The 21435-nt window shown below is 35.2% G+C and overlaps 2 pseudogenes; both read left to right on the top strand.

Annotated features, from left to right (window-relative positions):
- The first annotated feature begins 10956 nt into the window (after nt 1–10956).
- Nucleotides 10957–12820, top strand: LOC149834706 (secreted RxLR effector protein 161 pseudogene; annotated as a pseudogene).
- A 1092-nt stretch (nt 12821–13912) lies between these two features.
- On the top strand, nt 13913–14269 carry LOC149834705 (calcium-binding protein KIC pseudogene; annotated as a pseudogene).
- The last annotated feature ends 7166 nt before the right edge of the window (nt 14270–21435 follow it).

Raw genomic sequence — 21435 nt, 5'->3', positions numbered from 1 at the left:
TTTGTCCCATTCAGGTTAAGGGCTAAGCCTGAGCCTCATTCCGATGATGTGAATTTTTTTCTTCATTCTCCATGTTGTATCTACCATCATAAGAGCAAATTCTTTCATACCCAGTCAGATTCTTCTAACTGGAGCATTTTATAGCCCAAATTTGATGTGTTTTTCTTTGCCACTAAGTTCAACTTGCAACCGACTTAGTAGTAAAAAGGGGCATCTGTAAACACCCAAAATTTTCCACCTTCATTCACCAACCCTTTCCACTTGCTACTGGGGTCTGCCCTCTGAAGCCTTCAGAGAACTAGCGGGTCAACACCCGAGCCAAGGCTATTCAAAGCCCAAGTTTTACATCAAAATCCAAATATTTCATCCTACAATCAAGATTTACTCTCTATTTTGGTCCAATTTCAATCATCAATCTTTGCCTTCGAACTGAAATGTTCAATTCTTTGTTTATGCCAGGAGTCCGGGATTTCAAATCCCTTATCCAAGGTTTACCTTTTGCATCTCATTTTATATCATTTTGTAATCATCTCACATCATTTCATGCCATTTCATGTCATTTCATTACATTGCATGGCATTGCATCTCATTATCGAGATCTAACACTCCTGTCTTTCAAAATATTTAATCCAGATTCGAGTTTTAAAACTTTTTTTTCGAAATCAATTTCAAAACCTGGGTTTTTAAATCAATATTTTGACATTTGTTAACCCTCGAAATATTATACTCCTTTATTTCAAAATATTTCTTAGAAAACGATAGGGATTCATTTTAAACTCATTTTTAATTGATCTCAATTCTCAGGTAAGACCCATCTAGATGGTGTCGCTTTTGGATCTCTTTTTTCATCTGGATTTCTCAAATTTTCAATCTTAGTTGGATCAGGACTCTATCTTTTTACCTTTTTGAACCTCTTCAAAATTCCATTTTGATTTTAAACCAAAAGAAGTCTTAACCCTAGCTCATTTTCTTCATTTTGGCCAAAATCTTAGAGTCCTAGTTGGACTAAGACTCTTTTTCAGAGTTTTAGTCAGATCAGGACTCTACCTTTCACTTCTATTTTTATCTATTTTTGAGAAAATCTTTCAAAATCTTTCATTTTGACTCAAAATTTAAGAGTTTAGTTGGACTGGGACTCTACTTTAGAGTTTTACTTGGATCAAGACTCTATCTTCTATTGTTGTTTTCACCTATTTTTGAGGAAACCTTCTGAAATCTTTTGAAAGAAGTCAAAATCTTAGAGTTTTAGTCGAATCAGGACTCTACTCAAGAGTCCCAGTTGAATCAGGACTCTGACCCTGACTTTAATTTTGAAAGAATATTTCAAAAATCTCTTCATTTATCTTTTCAGAAACCAAATTTCAAAATTATTATGATTTTATCACAGAGTTTCAAAATTCTGGGACTCTATCATAGAGTCCCAGTTGATTAGGACTCTGACTCTGACCTCGTATTTTGTTCATTTTCATCAATTTATGGAGAGATCTTTTAAAACTTCTTCATTTCCTTCTCAAAAACCAAAAAACTTCTAGAGTTTTTGTCTGATTAGGACTCTGTCCCAAAGTCTCAGTCCGGTTAGGACCCTATTCTGATTTTTGTTTCTAATTTCATTTTCACTATCTTCACCTGTTTTTCAAGAATTAGTTCAATTTGCAGAGTTTCAGTTGATTCAAGACTCTATTTCAGAGTTTCAGTTGATTTAGGACTCTAACCCTGACTGTATTTTTTTAGCTTATTTTCACTAGTTTTAAGAAAATCTTTCAAAAATCTCTTTATTTTCTTTCAAAAAACTCAAATTTTAAGAGTTTCTTTAGGACTCTAGTTTAGAGTTTTAGTCAGTCTAGGACTCTGTTTTCAAAACTTTTGATTCTCGTTTGGTGATTTCAACCCTGTTTTAAAATCCTTTTTCGTCTTTATTTCAATTTTCAAAACCTTGATGTGGGACCCACATAGTTGGCACCAGATCTGGAGGAGTTTTAATCCATTTAGGACTCTAGTTGATTTAAAACTTCGGTTTTATTTTCAAACTTTCTTTCAAAAAACTTTCTTTCTTAAAAACCTTTATTTCTTAAACTTGATTTTCAAATCAATTTTCAACTTTCTTCAAGCGGGGCTCGCCCCATGTAGGGATGCAAAACCCTTATTTTCAATTTCGTTTTATTTTACATCTTTCATATTTCAAAAATACAAAAATATATTAGTTAGTTTAGGTATCCTTTTGAGGTTTTAAGAAAAATCGTTTTGACCCCTTTGTTTTTAAAGTTTTAAAATCATTTTTGAGAAATCAAGTGGGGCCCACTTTGGGTGGTGCTACATTCAAAAGCATTTTGGTTAGCTTAGGATTAAGCAGTGTCCTAGTTAGGTTTGGAGTTAAAAGAGTCAAAATCAATTTTAAAAATCCATCTTTATTTTAGTGTTTTTAACCTTGTTTAATTAAAAGTTTTAAAAACCAAATGCGGGTCCACCTAGGTGGCACCACATTTGAAACCTTTTTTAGTTGATTTAGGTCAATTAGGCTAATTAAGTTAGAGTTAGATTAGGTTAGGTTTCCTCAATAAAAAATTTCCCCCATATAGTTGATCCAAACTCATTTTAGGAAAGTTTTAAACTAACCTAGATTCTTTCTAAATTAGTGTCTTGAAAAAATTATAAAAAGGGGCCAAAAGAGAGGGTTGACCTATGCTCTCTCTCCCATTATTTTCTTGCTTCTCCTCTCTCCTCTAGCAACCTTCCTTCCTCCATTGGTGCAGCAGCCCAAGGTAAGGTCTTCTATTTTATTATTTTCATTATTTTCATTATTTTCATTAAATTTTCATGATTGTTTTTATGGATTCCACCATTGCCGCCCCTTGCATATTGATTTCAAGCTTAGTTTTTCATTCAAGAACCAGAAAATCGATTCAAGAAAGTGATCTAATGTTTTGTGAGGGCGTTTTTCATGATTTCAAACCGTTGAAATCGTTTAAACCATTGTTTTTTATGTTTAAGCCAAATAAAAGATGAGGTTCGCCCGTTCAATGGGTCAAATCCCTCTTTCCGAAGGCTAAACCAAATTCCAACCATGCTTTCCCTAATTTTTTTTTATTTTATTTAATTACCATAATGTTTATTTAACTCATTCAAGCATCAAACCCAAATTCATTATATTCTTTATTCCTTTTTCTTTGTTATTTTTCATGTTTAGATTAGTTTATTTTATGTTCCATAGATTGCGATCCCGGGCATGTGGGAACCACATTATTTTATGTTCAATTTCTATCAAAAAAATATGATTTTTTAGGGTTAAACCGTGAACATGACAGTGATTTTTTATAAAAAAACAGATTATTTTAGGTTATGTAACCCTATCAAAAAAATAGAAAACCGAACCCTATTTTTTTAACCGTGAAATCGCTATGTGGATTTGAGAACGACTTGCTGAGGCGATATATATCTCCCTCATTGGAGATCTGATCGATAATCCGTAAGTTGCAGTGTCTTCGTTATTTTGTCTAATATTTCCTGTAAAAATTTTAGATTTTTACATATTTGTTTGCTATTTTTTCTCTGACAAAAATCAGAATTGGTTTTACAGAGCCCGTTATGCATTGTCTAAACCCTAGATCGACTTGTGTGAATCGTATCTCCCTCACTAGAGATTCGATCGATGACACATAAAAAGGAGTCTCTTCATCCATGTGTTTAATGTCATCTGCTAAAATTTTATAATTTTTGAACATAGTTTGACATATTTCTCTGTACCTGAAACCGGATGTGTTTATTTCAACTCATTATTTATTCGTCAAAATCAAGCATATAAAGCCAGAGCGATATCTCCCTAACCAAAGATAATTTTTTTAATCTATAAAGATGAAAAGTTTTGTTTATTTGTCTAATATCTCTCTGTAAATTTTTATGAATTTTCATGGTGGTTTGATACCCGATTTGAGTCTAACACTGTGACAGGTACGTGCTCGCGGGCAAAATTATATATTTTGGGGTTTTATTCAATTTTTATATTAAAATAATATCAAAAATATATTTTTTTAAATGCAGTTTAATTTTAGGCTTATCAGAACTATCCATGTCAATTTTTACAGATTTTTGAATTCATTTGATATATTATTTGATTAAATCATGAAAACAGGGTCCCCGTGGAGTCCCTGTTCGAGTAAAACACTAACGAAAATTACTATTTTTATGATATTTTAATTTTTTTTATAAAATATTTCATGTTTTTAATGTTTGATCATGTTAATAATCATGCTAGGGTACTTTATACCCGATTTGGTGTTTATTTAAATCTATTTGATCCTTAAATCCAAAGTTTTACAAAAATCTTTTCTGAAAACTCTGATTTCAAGGCCATAGTCTTGTTTTTAGGGGTATCTTTGTCATTTTTTTCAAAATTATGAATTTCAAAGTTGTTTATTTTTATTATTTCTTCAATTTTATATCATATTTTTTTATGATTATCTCAGGAAAACATGAAAAAAGGCTTATATCGGGATAAATCCAACAAATTTCATATATTGCTGGATAAATCCTGAAAAGCCAACATATTTTCATTAACATGTTTTCTAGTTTTGCAAGGATATTCAAGATTGTATTTTCTTCTGTTTTTCTTTATTTCAATTCAATTAGTGATGTAAATTAAATATAAATTTAGAATAAGAATTTACTTTTCCTGCTTAGAATAGGGTTGCATTGCATATAGTTTACTTTTTTTTATATAAATGCCAATGTGTGATGGATGATGATTCATGCATATTCAAATTCATAATGGTCTATACGAATGACACATGCACTAGTTTCTAAGGAGTTGATAAACTCAGTGAGTTTTGTATTTGTGGCCATAGTCAGAATACGAACAAAACCCAGATTTATCATCTTTCTCTAAGCCACAAATGACCTACACTCTTAGGCATTTTCAGAAATCATTGCATATTTTAAAGTTTTTTCAAATATTTTTTTTTCTTTTTAGAATCAAATGAGATATTATTCAATATATATTCGTGGCCATGGTCAGGGATATGTAAAGAATCTATTTCATTTAAGTTCTATATAGCACAAAAATCTTGTTTCCAAAGGTTTTTTCTCAAATTCTTCAGAAAATATTGTCTCGAATTGCATCCATGCATCATCTCGGTTAGAGTGCATCATGAAAAGAATTTCACAAGGCCACGCGCCCATCCCTTTTGATATATTTTCTAATCCAATCTCAGAAAACTGATTTCTCAAAGTTATCCTGAATTTTCTTCAGAAAGTGATTTTCTCAAAACATTAAGGTTTCCCTTTATTAAAAACGATTCTCCAAGTACTTTTCTAAGTTCAATTCATGATTTTCTAAATTCAAATTTTGAAAGTTCAAAAGGAATCAATTTTCTCAAAAACCATTTGAGTTTTTCTCAAAAATCGATCTTCTCAAAACATCAAGATTTCTTCAGAAATTGATTTTTTTTCTTCTTTAAAATACTTTCTCAATGTGATTCACGATTTTTAAAGTATCTCTTTTTTCAATAATTCTCCAAATATTCCAAGCAAACATCATGTTTTCAAATCTGCATTTTTCCTAAGCCATAGCACATGCCTGATTTTTTGTGCATTTATGAATAGAACATCGATTTAGACAAGTTGAGCAAAGCAAAGCGAAACACATGATTGATCTTTGGTTCAATTACCCCTGGTTATGGTGCCAGGAACGGTTGAACCTCATACCAACAGACGAATCCCATTCTTTGGAGTTATCCTACATTTTAAAATGGAGGCGAGTTATTTTCAAAATCCTTTTTTTAAAGGTCAGTTTGACTTGCAAAAGTAAATTTTTTCAATGATAACAGTCAGGTATAAAATTTCACAAACTATACCTAGTTTCATGAATTAATGGTCCGAACCCGGGTCTTAATCAGGTCTTATTTATTACGATAGCGGGACCCTATAGAGTTTGGTTCTGGTCTGGGTAAACCAAGCCCAACACCCGTACTGGAGACAATAATTTATGATGCTTGATTCCTCAAAACTTTGACAATTTTCTATTCCTTTGATTGAAAATTTAACAAAATATGTCAGCATGATGGTTCTCGTCCTTTGAAAAGTGTCGCTTGCATTTAATCATATCTGTTTTTTGGGCAAGCCACTTAACTCAGAGTGAGGATTGGGTGCAATATGATTGCACAAAATTTGTGCATTAAACACCCGATCTTCATTCATCATGTCATGGGCCCCACACTTGTCCCCAAGATGGAGGGTGATGAGCTGCTTAATGCACAAATATTTATGCAATTATATTGCACCTGATCTTTTCAGTCTAACTCTTTAACATAAAAGAACATTGCTTTTAGCTCTCGTCTTTTTTGTGTGTATTATTCAAGCTTTCAAAAGCCTTTATTTTTGTTTTCCTTGTTTTTAGTGTGTAAAGTGTAATTCTTAGATTAAACTATATCACATTCAACCCACAGAAGGTGTTCTTTATTGCTTAGTGGAACCACAAGGTTCTCTTATAGTACGTTTTGAAGCTAGATGTAGATTTTAAAACAATCTGAATGCATATTTGAATTGGATTCCGAATCATGTGGTCAGGTCTTTTCGGATTTTAATCAACCCTTTGATGAATCAGTATTTGCACCATCTAAAATTTGATCTGTTTGCACAATTACATGTAACATCCTTAATTTCCAATCAATTTTCATGGGATCCACGATGGCCGTATAATATATGAATATGGATTCGCCTCTACTATATCGGTTCTTGTTCAGAACCTATTTTGGGGTTGCACTTGCTTAAAATACTGACCTAAACTGGGCTCTACCCTGACCAAGCTTGTCTATACCAATTCAATCATACCCAATGAATGGTAGAGTGAATTGGCTGGTCTAGAGTTGGCTTGGCATGGTATCATGCTTATCCAATTACAGCCATTCATTTTATTTAAGCTGTGAACAATTTTTTTTAACAAGGAAAAAGGGTGATGCAGGTTGACTCATCATAATTTGGCAGATGATAGAAACCAAAAAATAAATTAATTCCCATAAGTCATGCTACGGGTGGTGCTCTCTCTCTCACTATGTATATATATATATATATATATATATATATATATATATATATATATATATATATAAGAGAAATTGATAGCTACTCAAACATTAGGTGGAAAATGACACGTGCTAAATGGGTTTTTCTGTCCTTTTGGTATTTTTTTCATAGTTCTAACCTCATAAATGTATCAGGTATGGTCGATTTACGAGGAATCCACACTTAGATCATGCATTTTTGATAAAAAAAATGATATTTGGAGGCTCAAAATTTTACAAAGATTTTACACTGTTAATTTTTTGAACCTTATAAAAACCCACCAAAATTTTACAAAGATTTTAGACCGTTGATTTTTTGAACCTTATAAAAACCCACCCATGTATCAGAATTGAATGCTTCAAGAGCTTATCCCTATAAAATTAAGTACATAGTGTTGGTGTGTGTGGCCATGTGCTGCACGTTGTGCTTATCCATGAGTAGGCCTGCTCATGGATAAGTTAAGTTCGTTTTACAAATCAACCTTTTTATTTAAATTTCAAACTCTAGTTTATCAAATACATTGGACTCACTGATATTATCTCAACCATCTGCTAAGCCGAGAGAGAGAATTTGAAGGCTATATAAACACGAGACTCGGCCCCTATGGTGATATGCAATACAACACACTGTGAAGCCTTCGAAGCAAACCACCAAGCTTCAAAATATCCTCTACTCTTTCTTTTCCCTCTTCACTCTCTGTTGCCGCACCTCAACCTCTCTGCTGCCTCCACCACCTGAGGACCTTCCGCTGCGCCACCTCAACAGTGGTATCAGAGCTAAGGTTCGAGGACGCTCATCAACACCTGCGGCCATCAACTTACAAAGAAGAAACAAACACAAAAGAAAAAAAGGAGGAAAAGGTAAGAGCTACTGCTCTTCTTACTGGTCTTTAAGCTTCCCATTTTTTTGTCTCTAAAACAAAGACCTCTGTTTATTTTTGCCTGCCTCTGAAAACCCCAACCAGGAAAACAGAGATCTTTGTTTATTTTGCCTGCCTCTGAAAACCCCAACCAGGAAAATAGAGACCTGCCTATTTTTATATATTGTCTATCTCTGAAAATCAAACCAGAAAACAAAGTTGATACTTACTTGTTTGTCTTTGTATACCAAAAGAAAACAAAAAGGAAGGAAAACAGAGAGACAGACCGAAGAAAAAAATTAATATATAGGTTCTGTCGTTGAAAAGTCATCGGTCGCCTGCCATTCTTTTTGGCAGCACCTATCTATTAGAGGTAAAAGGCCTCTCGCATGTTTTGCTATTGCTCCCTGACTGGAAAAGAAAAGCACAAACACAAAATAAAAAAAATAGAAAACAGAGAAAGGGAAAAACCCCAAACCACCAGAAAAAAAATGGTTTGGCCTTGGGTTTGAGCATAGGGAAAGCCTGCATCAAGGAAAACAAACCCAAATAGGTAGTCGGTCCATCGCCGTCGGAGAACGACCAGAAAATTTTCTGGTCGTTTCATCTTCTAAGGAAGCTCCGCCGTAGAAAGAGGCCTCAGACCTGTGTTAGAGGGAGCCTGCAACGAAAACATCAAACCCAACCACAGAGTTAGGCTATCGCCACCAGAGATCGGCCGAAAAAATCAGTTTCCCATTTTTCTGAAGCTCCGGCGAAGAAGAGAGAGAAAACCTGATGCCCTCTTGAGTCGGTTTCAACCTGTTCATGGCTTAAATAGCTCGAGGGGTAAAAAGATCCCTTTGTCCCTGGATGTTTTACGTATTTTAAAAAGAGGGTTAAAATAAAATATTCTATAACCCGCATACCTTTTCAAAAGTATTTGCTAAAAAGGGTCTGCGACTTTGAAATTTTTGGAAAATTAATAGAAATAGTTAGATTTCCCATTTAATACCCAGAATAATTTAAAAAAAAAAAACTTGCTCCTATTAAATTAAAAAAAAAAAGCTCGTTTAAATTCTGTTTAAGACCAAAATTAGGTCTATTTAAAATAAAAAAACATGTTTAGTCTGACAAGATCTTCCTTTTGTTTTTTATTGTTCCTTTGTGCTAACTTGTTATAAATCAATTAAATTAAAATTGGTTAGTACAAAATGGATAGTCATGTATGTGCCTCTGAATTAGCGAAAATAGACAAGCTAAATAGGACCAACTTTCCTGTCTGAAAAAGGCGGATCCGTTTAGCTCTAACTCTGGAAGGATTGAAATATGTCCTTAGTATGTCTATAGAAAAACTGAATGACGAATCATCTCAAGAAGAAGTAATCAAATTTAGAAAATTTCAAAAAGATGATCTGATGGCAAGAACCATCATGCTCACCTACATGGATGATGATTTGATCAGAGTCTTTAAAGATTATAAAACCGCTAAGGAAATGATGGATGCCATCGCTACCAAGTATGATACCACATCCGAAGTCAACATTCAATTGTTACTCTAACAATACAACTTATATGGATGAAAGAGAGTGACAGTGTGGTAGGTCACGTTAATAGGATATTGGTCATGGCTAAAGACCTAGCCATTGCTGAAAATGTAATTCTAGATATAATGCAGGTGTCCACCATACTGAATAGCCTCCTACATTTATGAAAAATGGTGACCACTACGTTAAGATTAAATTCAAAGAATACAAAAATGAAGTTGAAAGACAACTTGGTAGAAACATCAAAATGATGAGATCTGATAGAGGTGGTGAATACACCTCAAATGACTTTAGCAATTATTGCAAAGATCTTGGTATTAATAGGCAAAGAACCGTACCAAGGACACCACAACAAAATGGTGTTGCTGAAAGGTGTAATAGAATTCTCCTGAACGTGGTAAGATCCATATTAGCAGGTGCACATCTACCCAAAGTTTTTTGAGTGAAGTTGTAAATAAATTAAATAGAGTACCTTGTAAGGTTGTCCCAAAGACTCCATATTAAAGATGGACTAGTATAAAATCAGACTTAAATCATCTAAGGAGATGGAGATCTGTAGCTCATGTAAAAATCTTAGATCTAACTATGGATAAATTGGATAACATATCAGCTAGATATATCTTATTGGTTATCCAAAAGGGTCAAAAGGCTACATATTGTATCACCAGAGTCTGAGACTGATAGAGGGTAGAGATGTTGAGTTTCTGGAAAATCTTAACAATGAATTCAGTGATCCAACTGAGGATCCCTTTGATTTGCTAGATGATCATGATGATCAAAATGAACAATTAGGTAATGAATCAACTGTAGAACAGTTAGGTAATGAACCAAGTATGGAACAGTTAGGCAATGAACCAACTGATTCTGAACCCTCTATCTCTCAAGGACTAAGTGGTCGTAAAAGATCTAGAGCTCCTTCATCCTACTTGGATGACTACTATGTGTATTTATGTGAGAAACTCTTCTATTTTATAGATCTTGATGAGTTGATCGATAATCTCTCATATGCTGATGCAATTAATTCAAAAGATGCATTAGAATGGAAAAGTGCTATAGATGAATAAATTGAATTCATTGAAAAGAACCAAGTTTGGGACTTAATTGATCTTTCTGAGTGAAGAAAATTAGTTGGTTGTAAATGGGTTCTTAAGAAAAAATATAAAGTTAATGGATCTATAGATAATTTTAAAGCAATCGCCAAGACAGTGGTATTTGGCTTTTCACAAAACCATAACAAAGATTGGATATGAACCAAATCAGTTAGACCACTGTGTATATGTATGAAAAAGTAAAAGTCTTTTCTTTATCTTGTCATTATATGTTGATGACATTTTGCTGACTGAGAATGCTAATGAAAAGATAATCAATATAAAGAAATGGTTATATACCAACTTTGAAATGAAAGATATGGGTAAAGCTTCCTATATTTTGAGAATTAAAATCACCATAAATAGAGATTCAAGGACTCTTTGTTTAAGCCAAGAAAGGTACAATAACTATATTCTTAAGAGATACATAATGCATGACTCCAAACCTATTGAAACTCCTGTTGCAAAAGGAGTAAACTTAAGCAAAAGTGATTGTCTTGTTGAAGGCCAACCAAATCTTAAAATTCCTTATGCTCAGGCTGTTGGAAGCCTAATATATGTGATGCTATGCACAAGACCTGACATAAGCTTCGTCGTAGGTTGTGTTAGCAGATATCAAAGTAATCTAGGATGGCCTCACTGGCAAGTCGTAAAGAGAATTTTTCGATACCTAAAAGGTTCTAAAGGCTTGCAACTGAGCTTTCAAGTTGACAACCTTGATTTGATTGGATACTCTGATACTGACTGTGCAGGGTGCAAAGATGACAACAAATCTACTTATGGCTATATCTTCCTGTTTGGAGGAGGAGTTGTTGCGTGGTCCTGTAAGAAACAGGGTTGTGTGGCTCAGCATACTCAAGAGACTAAGTATATCGCGTGTAATGCAACCGCAATATTTGCAGTATGGATCAACAGGTTCATTAAAGATTTAAAGATAGAAATATTATGTGAGTTTGTACATATATACTATGATAATCAAGCTATTATTACTCTAATGAAAAGTGGAGCTGATAGCTCCAAGAGCAAGCATATAATGGTAAAATACCACTACATACATGATATGATTGAAAACAATGAAATAATTGTAGACCACCTTTCTACATTGGATATGGTATAGCGGATCCCTTAACTAAGGGTATTGCAGAAGACTTGTTTACCAAGCATGTTGCCCGAATGGGATTAAGATATATATGATTACGAAGAAAATCCTTAACGAAAAATCCGTAATCAATTCAAGGAAGCCTACAATAGTGGGAGCAAACTGAGCAGTCTCATGTCCAAGTGGGAGATGTTATGTGTGTGGCCATGCGCTGCACGTTGTGCTTATCCATGAGTACTGCTCATGGATAAGCTAAGTCCATTTTACAAATCAACCTTTTTATTTAAATTTCAAACTCTAGTTTATCAAATACATTAGAATCACTGATATTCTCTCAACTGTCTGTTGAGCCGAGAGAGGGAATCCGAAGGCTATATAAACATGGGACTCAACCCTTATGGTGATATGCAATACATCACACCGTGAAGCCTTCGAAGCAAACCTCCAAGCTTCAAACTATCCTCTGTTTTTTCTTTTTCCCTCTTCACTTTCTGTTGTCGCACCTCAACCTCTCTGCTGCTGCCACCATCTGAGGACCTTCTGTTGTGCCACCTCAACACATAGATCACATATGTATAGTCAAAATTTAAAAATAAAATAAAAAAAGCTGAAAACCCCATTTAACATGTTCATTTTGCACCGAACATTTGAGCAGCTACCCATCACTCATATATATATATATATATATATATATATATATATATATATATATATATATATATATATATATATATATATATATATATATATATATATATATATATATTGAACTTCTACAAAAGGAAGGTAAAAATTCTACCACAAACAATGATTGGCCAACATTCTGCCCTTAATTATCGGGTTTCTCATTAATCAGACTCTATATATTGAACTTTTTATCATTTATTTAGCAAGCACTTCCTACCTCCTCTTGCTGAGAAACTGATATCTCCTTGCCGAAAACCGTCGATTTAGCACCTGGTTTCCCATGGATGCTCCTCAAAACCCTAAGAATGAACATCACATTCTGATCATGGTGGGAGGAGTTCAACAGTGCAATGGTGGGGAAGGGACTGCAGGGAAGGCGACGGGTGGCCTGAGGACTGGCAGAAGCGGCGAGGAGGTGAGGAAGGAGCGGCAAGGAAGGGATGGGGAGGCGAGCAACCTGGATGGATCAGTGGTCATTGGGAAGGAGGCCAGTGGCATGGTGGTGTGAGGAGAGAGCGGAAAGAAGAAGAAAGACATGTGACATTCGATCTAAAGATGGAATGACTCTTGTTGGTTCTAATCATAGTTTGCTAGTAAACATATTCTAGTTTTCTTATATATATATAGGAAAACCCTTATGTTTGACCAGACTTTCCTTCAAACTCGGTCAAACACACGAAGTAATGCCACACAATTTTTTTTTGAAAAAATGACAATTAGTGGCAGTTAATTCTCATTTTTCGCTTAGAGATTGACAACCGCTAAATCTCATGAGTGCACAAACAAAAAAGCGAAGAATCATCACCGACCTATCATCAAACACATAAAATGATATGAGTTACTCTCTCTCTCTCTCTCTCTCTCTCTCTCTCTCTATATATATATATATATATATATATATATATATATATATATATATGGGTAATGTTCAGTACTTTCATGACTAAAGAACTCGATGAAAAACTGTAATTTTAAAAAAATTAATAATTTTCACACATATGACCCTCCAAATGTGATCTACATGTTTAGTTTATTAGAAACAAGTCTCTTACAATGTATCAAATTTTTAATCTACAAAAAATTATATTTATAAGTCAAAAAATACAATCATAAGGTCCATTTCTACTGTGACCATGCTCAACACATCCATAAGTTCAGATTTTTTTTCGAACTTCCCTTTTCTTACCCATGAGGTCAGCAAATACTTTCCATAGTTCCATATTTCTGTAGAAAGTCCGCGCGTGAGAGAGATAGAGAGAGCGTGGTCAACTGCCGTCCATGAAGAGGAGAAGGACCATCGGTCCCAATGTTTATTTCGTAGAATGCCACCAAGCAACTTCTTAAAAAGTTCAGTGTCGGCAATTTCCAGACTCTTCTCTCCAAAGGAACATGCCTTAAGCCTTGGGGTTTCCATTCAATGCCAATTTCTGAAATGTAATACCGTGTGTAACGAGTTGGGGAGAGACTCGGTCCACTCTGTAAACATGGCATATATTACTCCACACCCTTTTCTCCTTATCCCACCATCTCTCTCTCTCTCTCTCTCTCTGTCTCTCTCTCTCTCTGTGTGTGTGTTTCAACAAACACAAAGAACACAAAGATGGCTCAAAAGATGGTTCAAAACTTTGAGGATTTCCTGCCTCAGATGGCTGAGAGGTTGGGCTTAGAAGGGTTGATAGAAGAGCTCTGCAATGGTTTCAGGCTGCTCATGGATCCCCAGAAAGAGTTGATCACGTGTGAGAGCTTGAAAAGGAATGGGGAGGTGTTGGGGTTGAAGGGGATGAGTGATGAGGAGGTGATGGGGATGGTGAGGGAGGGAGATTTAGATGGCGATGGTGCCCTCAACCAGATGGAGTTCTGTGTCCTCATGGTCAGGTTGAGTCCGGGGTTGATCGAAAGGTCATGGAGGTTGCTGCAAGCGTCTCTAACCACACAGTTGGACGGTTTCCAGCAATAATTTTGCTTTCTCTGATTCATTTTTTCTTCTGTAATTTTTTTACACTTACAGCTCATGCACTTGTTATATGGTCCACTTGTAATTCTTATTGTTCCTGTGCCTTCATTGCCATTAAATATTGCACATTTACACGTCCTTAGGAACGTGCAGTAGTCACAGAAACGGCCTTCATTCCTATGGCTCTTTAATTTCATAAGGCTGACTATCTTTAGGTCTCTGTTTGGAAATGGCCTTTTGGGGAGGAAAAGTGGATTTTATAATGGTAATGGGTTTAGCAAATCCTTAGGGCCTACCAACCGGGGCTCCAGTTATCTGGTAGGAACAGCTAGTGTACGTCACCTTGTGTTGAGACATTGCAAGTTCAAAACCCAATTGTATAGTTGTATAACTGTGACTAACCCCAGCTTGCCTTTAAAAAAAACTCCTTAGATCCTGTTTGTATGTTACAGAAAAGAGAAGTTTTTAGTGAAAATGCAAGGGTGCCCATACCATTTTTGTGGGGGCAGGTTATATGTTTCTGGGGTCTGGACTGAGCGCCGTGTGACACTCAGTCAGGTGTACGATTGCGCCGTACATCCCACAGGCAGGTGTAGTATGTAACCGTACACCCGACTGAGCGCGGTCGAAACCCTAAACGCATAGTGCGTGTTCGGAGAGAACACGCAACACCCTCTCCATTTTTTGTGGGCTCCACAATGCAACACAAACGTGAGAGCTACTTGTTAATGAAAAGCAGCCCCCATTTTACCATTATACAGATTCAGTTCCCGTGGTGGGGGCGGGTCCAATTCTTTTTTTAGGAAGAAGTGCCGCAGCACACTCTTGACAAGGAAGCGCACTCTAGTCATTTTGGAGCATTCTTTAGAATCCATCAAGAATTCTCCAGTTTCATATTAGAGACGTGGTTTTTACCCTAATTAATGAACCGAAAAGGTTTAGTGTGACCATCGTAAGTGTAGCATTTGGTAAATACCACCTCACCTTGGTGCTAGCTGAAACAAGCAATTGGAACTAACAATGGTTTTGCTAGATTTTATTTTTCATCTTTTTTTTAACTTCTAAACAGTTTTTAGAAGCAGGGATTCCACACTTGCCACTCCCTGTGAGTCGGTGACCTCCGATATTCACTTTGCAAGCCTCTGCACTTAAGCAGCAGAAGTGGAACCTGAAATTCAAATTAGGGTTTGCACAAATATTTGGAAATATATATATATATATATATATATATATATATATATATATAGAGAGAGAGAGAGAGAGAGAGAGAGCTACCCGACCCATTCCTGCCCGACCCCTTACCCGATGATATTTTTTAAAAAATCCTACCTTTCAGATGTGTTCTACGTGATCTTGGGTCATGCATTTTGGAGGAAAATAACAGCTTTTTGAGTCCAGAAAGTGTTAAAAATTTGTAGATTGTTGATTTTGGAACCTTATAAAAACATATTCACGCATCGGAATCAAATGATTCAAGACCCTATTCTTATGAAAACAAGCATGTAGAACACATCTGTAAGGTTAGTTCTTATGAAAACAAGCATGTAGAAGTAGAACACATCTGTAAGGTTAGAATTTCGAAAAAACACAAAAATTTGAAAAAAACTCATTTGATACGGGTTGAGCATGGATCTAGTTTCTCATTTTCCTATATATTTTCAATACTTTTTTTGCAAATCCAACCATGTGGAATCAACCATTGGGTCATGCATTTTTTTATGGAAAACTGTAATTTTTTAATGCTTTAATATTTATGAAGATTATGAGTTATTGATTTTAAAATATTAAAAAAAATCATATTTATGTAGAGAGATGATCGGTTTGGGGTGGCACAGCGTTCCAGTCAGTCATTCGAGAATTTCAGCGTCAGGTAGCCTGTCTATGTGACATGACACTGACCTATAATATTTTAGTATTTTTAATAACTTGTTAATGCATTTTATGAATAGTTTAATAAAAATGCATTCTTAAATATTAAAGTATCTGAAAAGTTTTGTTAATTAAAAATTAAGAATCATGTCCTCGTGTCTTGTATTGCAAAAGAATTTTGGAACTTGCATGTCATACTTATATCGTGGCGGGGTTCTACCCATATCATCCTGACACGGTTGAGCAGCCTGATAATGCTAAAGTTTATCACTGTGTCCATTGCTCTGCATTTTATACACAACAGTTCTCGAGTTCTAACATAGCTTTTCCAATGTCACATGGAGATGTCCAAAGGTCATGGGGGGCATAGCATATAAAGTAGGGTACAAGCTCGGCTCGTTCATGAAAATAGCTGTTCAAGCTCGAATCAAGCTTGAACAACTTTTGTCCATACTCGGCTCGACTCAAACACGAACTTGACTGGGCTTAGCTCGAGCCAAGCAAAAAAAGGTTAACACCTTACCCGTCTAGGCAAAGGCATCTAATGTGCTTACTTTGCAAACATAAATTATTCATATACTATAGTGGGTGCATTATATAACTCAATAAACCAAGCTTAATCAGGCTAATCAAGCTCAACCGAGCTTGATTGCTTGATCAAGCTTAGCTCTACGTGTACTGAGCTTGAGTCTATGTTCAAGCTTGACTCATTTATCTACCCGAACAAGTGTGAACGAAACTTAAATGAGTCGAGCCTGAGCTAGCTCAGCTCATTGTGCATCTCTACATACAAGGAAACACAACATGGTGTAAATTGAAGGATCCTGTGACACACATTATCATGTAAAGGCAAGGCCCGAGTCGAGACTTTTGTTGTGAGCTGATCTGTAAGAATCAATGTCACAAATGTTGGCATTATGATTTTTTCAAGAGCAGATCAGATGCAACGTGATTGCATACTTTTTGTGTGCTGCTGCACCTCACCGCCCACCATCTGCTGTTGGGCCCCACAGCTGACATGTTTCCCAAAGATAATACGTGATCAGGTGCAGCAGAACCAGTGACAAATATCGCGAGATTTATGAAAAATGCGATAATATCACGAGAAATTGCCTGAAAGTTTAAAACAGCAATTTCATGTGAGATTTTTAAAATATCGAGGGATTTATGAAAAAACATAAATACCGCGATTTATATGCGATATTTACATTTTAAACAGCTATTTATCGGGAAAAAAATCCTATATTTTTATTTTTATTTTTTTTAAATATTTTCTTATAAAAATAATTTTATATTTTTTAATTAATTTTTTATTGCCAAGATTTTGCCGAAAAAAATGTGAGAATTATGGAATTTTTCAATTTCTCGTGAGTTTTTGAAAAACTAGAAATTGTAGATAAAAACTTTTGTCTCTATGAGCAGAACACTAAAAGTGTGCAATTGCGTTGCACTTTATCCTCCCTCCATTTTTCTGGTTGAGGAAAAATATTGGATATCTAATTTAAAAAATTCAACAGAAATGTTGGTATGTACCATGTCACAGGGGGGGGGGGGCACACAACAACCATTATTTTATAATTATTTTATAATTTTTTATAATGTTTCTATAGTGTTTAATAAATTTTTTAATAATCAACATATTTTATAAATTAATGACACAGTTGTAAATCAATCAAATAAGAAAGAATCTTGTCATCATGTCCTAGTTTTGAAAAAAAACATTTGTCTTGTAGTAATCTAATCCTCGTCCAGGTCCGTGTCCATGAGACATGGGGCATATCACATTTAGAAAAATATTTGTGAATATATGAAACCTTGGAAGATATAAAAAATATACAAAGCCAAAAATGGGTAGTTTTGCAATAATATTGTCATGAAATCACTGTTTTAGAAGTAGGAAATACTTTGTTAATGTCATTAGAATCTTTCAGACTTAACAAACAAAAAATAAAATTGTGATTGAATATCAACTGACTATGGTCAGAACTGGGCCCAAATCATGCATCTAGCCCATTTTGGTGAGAACAGTCTCATGAAGCTTATATTGGCAGGAATAGGCCATGCTTGGGAGAACACCCACTTTACCTTGACAAGTGGGATGATTTTTTTTTTTAAAAGCAAACTGGGGTTAGGCGGATCCCTACCAGGCAGACCCCCACCAGTTATTATTCAATGTACCACTGGGGTTTTAAACCTGTAACGTCCCACCACAGGGAGACGTGCATTGACAGTTCCTACCAAACACGCGGAGCCCGGTTGGTACAAGTGGGATGATGTGTTTTTGACCCAGAGTGCAGTTTCTAAACTTAGCCCAGAATTCAGGATGAGCGAATGCATGAAAGCCCCTACAAAATGTGGCTGTGGATTTCCTCAAAGCCTTGTTATATTTCCTACATAGTGATTTTGTTCTCATCACCTGTCGTAGGCAGCTACCCCTTTTCATATAGAAACCTACAAAATGAGAATAGTGCTAAATGAAATATGCTATTGGATTTTCAGTGTTTTTGATCTATATGTTTGTTTTATAGGAATCACTTCTTGAAGCATTTGATTCCAATGCATGAATAAGTTTTATAAGGTTTCAAAAATCAATGGCCTACAATTTTCATAAAGTTTCTAGGCTCTAAATACTATTTTTTTATTTAAAATGCATGGTCCATGTATCGATTCTAGTAAATCAATCATGTTGAACACATCTATGAGTCAGAATTTCAAAAAAAATATTAGAAATTCAATATCATGTTTCATTTAGCACGGTTCTCTCTCTCTCTCTCTCTCTCTCTCTCTCTCTATATATATATATATATATATATATATATATATATATATATATATATATAATCATCCAATAGAATGAGAATAAAGCCAACACTAACTTTATTCACACAAGTCTTCCTGCCATAGACACTAAGCGCCCACTCCATCTCTCCAGTCGGTTGCTCAATTTCACAAGTTTTGGCTGCAACCAGTTTGCGCTTTGATCAAATCTATCCTGTCATGTGAAAGGCTAAATGGAATGAAAATAGACATGGCACTGCTTACCTAGAGACTGAACTTGGACTCAAATTCTCTAATGATCTGGAAAAAAAATCTGTAAAGAGGATAGCTTATCTTGAAAGAAGAAGAGAGCATTATCTGCAGAAAAAGAGTGGCTCCAAGCAAAGAGCCTCACCTTGCATGGAGTTATCAAACCATGCTGATCCTTAATAAGCATCTATCGGTAAAGATGTTCCATCACGAGAAGGAACAAGTATGGGGATATTGGGTCTCATTGACAGAGGCCCTTCCTACTAACAAACTGTTTACCCAGCTCTCCTTGATGAGCACCAGCTTTGCGCCCAAGTCCATTACATGTGGGTTAGACATGTAGGTTTGGGTTGAGTAATTCGGACCTATCTCAGAAACAGCTCATTTTTTTTGGATAAAAAGGATAGATCCGAACCAGGTTTGCGCCCAAGCCTATTACACACCTGATCCGAAGCTGAAGTGACTTAACCCGCACTATACCCAAACCCATGTCAAGTAATGTTGACCGCATCTCTAAGTGATCGTGAATTTCATTAGCTTTTCAGTTTACAAGTATCCATAGTAGAGTTCTTTGCTATATAATCATGTCAAAGGATAATACCGACCCACTTACACAGACCCGACTTATACTCAGAACCATAGTGACAAACATTTTTTAGGCAAAATCTTGTTTTTCAAAAAAACTCGCAAGAAATTGAATTTTTTTTATAAATCTTGCATTTTTTTGGCAAAATCTTGGCAATAAAAAATAATTTAAAAAATATAAAATTATTTTTTTATAATAAAATATTAATAAAAATTATTTAAAAATACAAATATACAGTTTTTTTCATGATAAATAGCCGTTTAAAACATAAATATCACCATATTTATATTTTTTCATAAATCTTGCGATATTTTGAAAATCTCCAGAGAAATTTCCGTTTTAAACTTTCAGGCAATCTCAAGATATTATCGCGAGATTTTTTAATAAATGTCGCCATATTTGCCACTATGCTCGGAACCATTAACCCAAGTCTACAAATTTTTTTTACCACCCAGGTGGTATCCCATGTGGTAAGCAGGGTCATATGTCAAGCTAAAGGACCAGGATCGAACCCCTCTTCCACATGTGGGGGGCTGTTGTTCTGGTAGGAGTCCACCTAACCCCAGCTTGAAAAATAAAAATAAAAATATACCGTTTAAAACATAAATATCACCATATTTATATTTTTTCATAAATCTTGCGATATTTTGAAAATCTCCAGAGAAATTTCCGTTTTAAACTTTCAGGCAATCTCAAGATATTATCGCAAGATTTTTAATAAATGTCGCCATATTTGTCACTATGCTCGGACCCATTAACCCAAGTCTACAATTTTTTTTTACCACCCAGGTGGTATCCCATGTGGTAAGCAGGGTCATATGTCAAGCTAAAGGACCAGGATCGAACCCCTCTTCCACATGTGGGGGGCTGTTGTTCTGGTAGGAGTCCACCTAACACCAGCTTGCCTTTCAAAAAAAAGTCTTTTTTTTTGTGTGTGGTTGGGCAGGCCATTACTTGTTTATTAGAAAAAATCAGAAAAATATTTGTATAACTTTACATACTGAACCCAGTCCGGCTTCATATTAACTGTCATGATCAATAATGGCCTTAATTGGCCACCACCTTGTTGTATTCACATGTAGCCAACATATTGGCCTCATGCCCAAGATCTTGGTCTGTTCATACACGGGTTGGGTAAAGGGCTGATCTACAAGAAAAAGCTCTTTTATTGGCATGTAAGTAAAAGAGCATTTTCACTGGCGTTAGATGTATTGCACCGGTATAATAAACTTATTCTGGCACTCACAAAAAGTACACCAATAAAAAAAAATTTGACACAACAAAAAGTGCTCCATAAAAGAGTTTTTACTAACACATAACAATTGCACCAGTAAAAAAAATGCATTTAAAAAAACTCACTTGTTTGCGGGCGCTTTTTCTCTTTATCATCTCTGGGCCACCTGCCTCTCTCTCTAACCATCACCACAGAAAACTCTGCCTCTCTCCTTCTCTTTCTAACTGCCTAACACCATCGGCAAAATCCTACCAGTGTCTTTTGCTCCCATCGAAATCCGTTTTAAGATCCTTCGTTCCTGACGGCTTCCTCACCCAAGTTACGCCAAATCTGAATATGTATGTTTTAGATTTTAAGAGTTTTGAATTATAACCTATTTTTTAAATTTATTAAATAATTGCATGCTAAATCTATTTTTTTTAAATACACTTTATATTTTAAAGGTTTTGCATT

The sequence above is a fragment of the Nuphar pumila genome, chromosome 6 (genome assembly GCF_984573655.1).
Source record: "Nuphar pumila chromosome 6, dmNupPumi1.hap1.1, whole genome shotgun sequence".
NCBI classification, from domain to species: domain Eukaryota; kingdom Viridiplantae; phylum Streptophyta; class Magnoliopsida; order Nymphaeales; family Nymphaeaceae; genus Nuphar; species Nuphar pumila.
The sequence above is the reverse complement of the archived record's forward strand: the minus strand, read 5'-3'. Positions and strand labels throughout refer to the sequence as shown.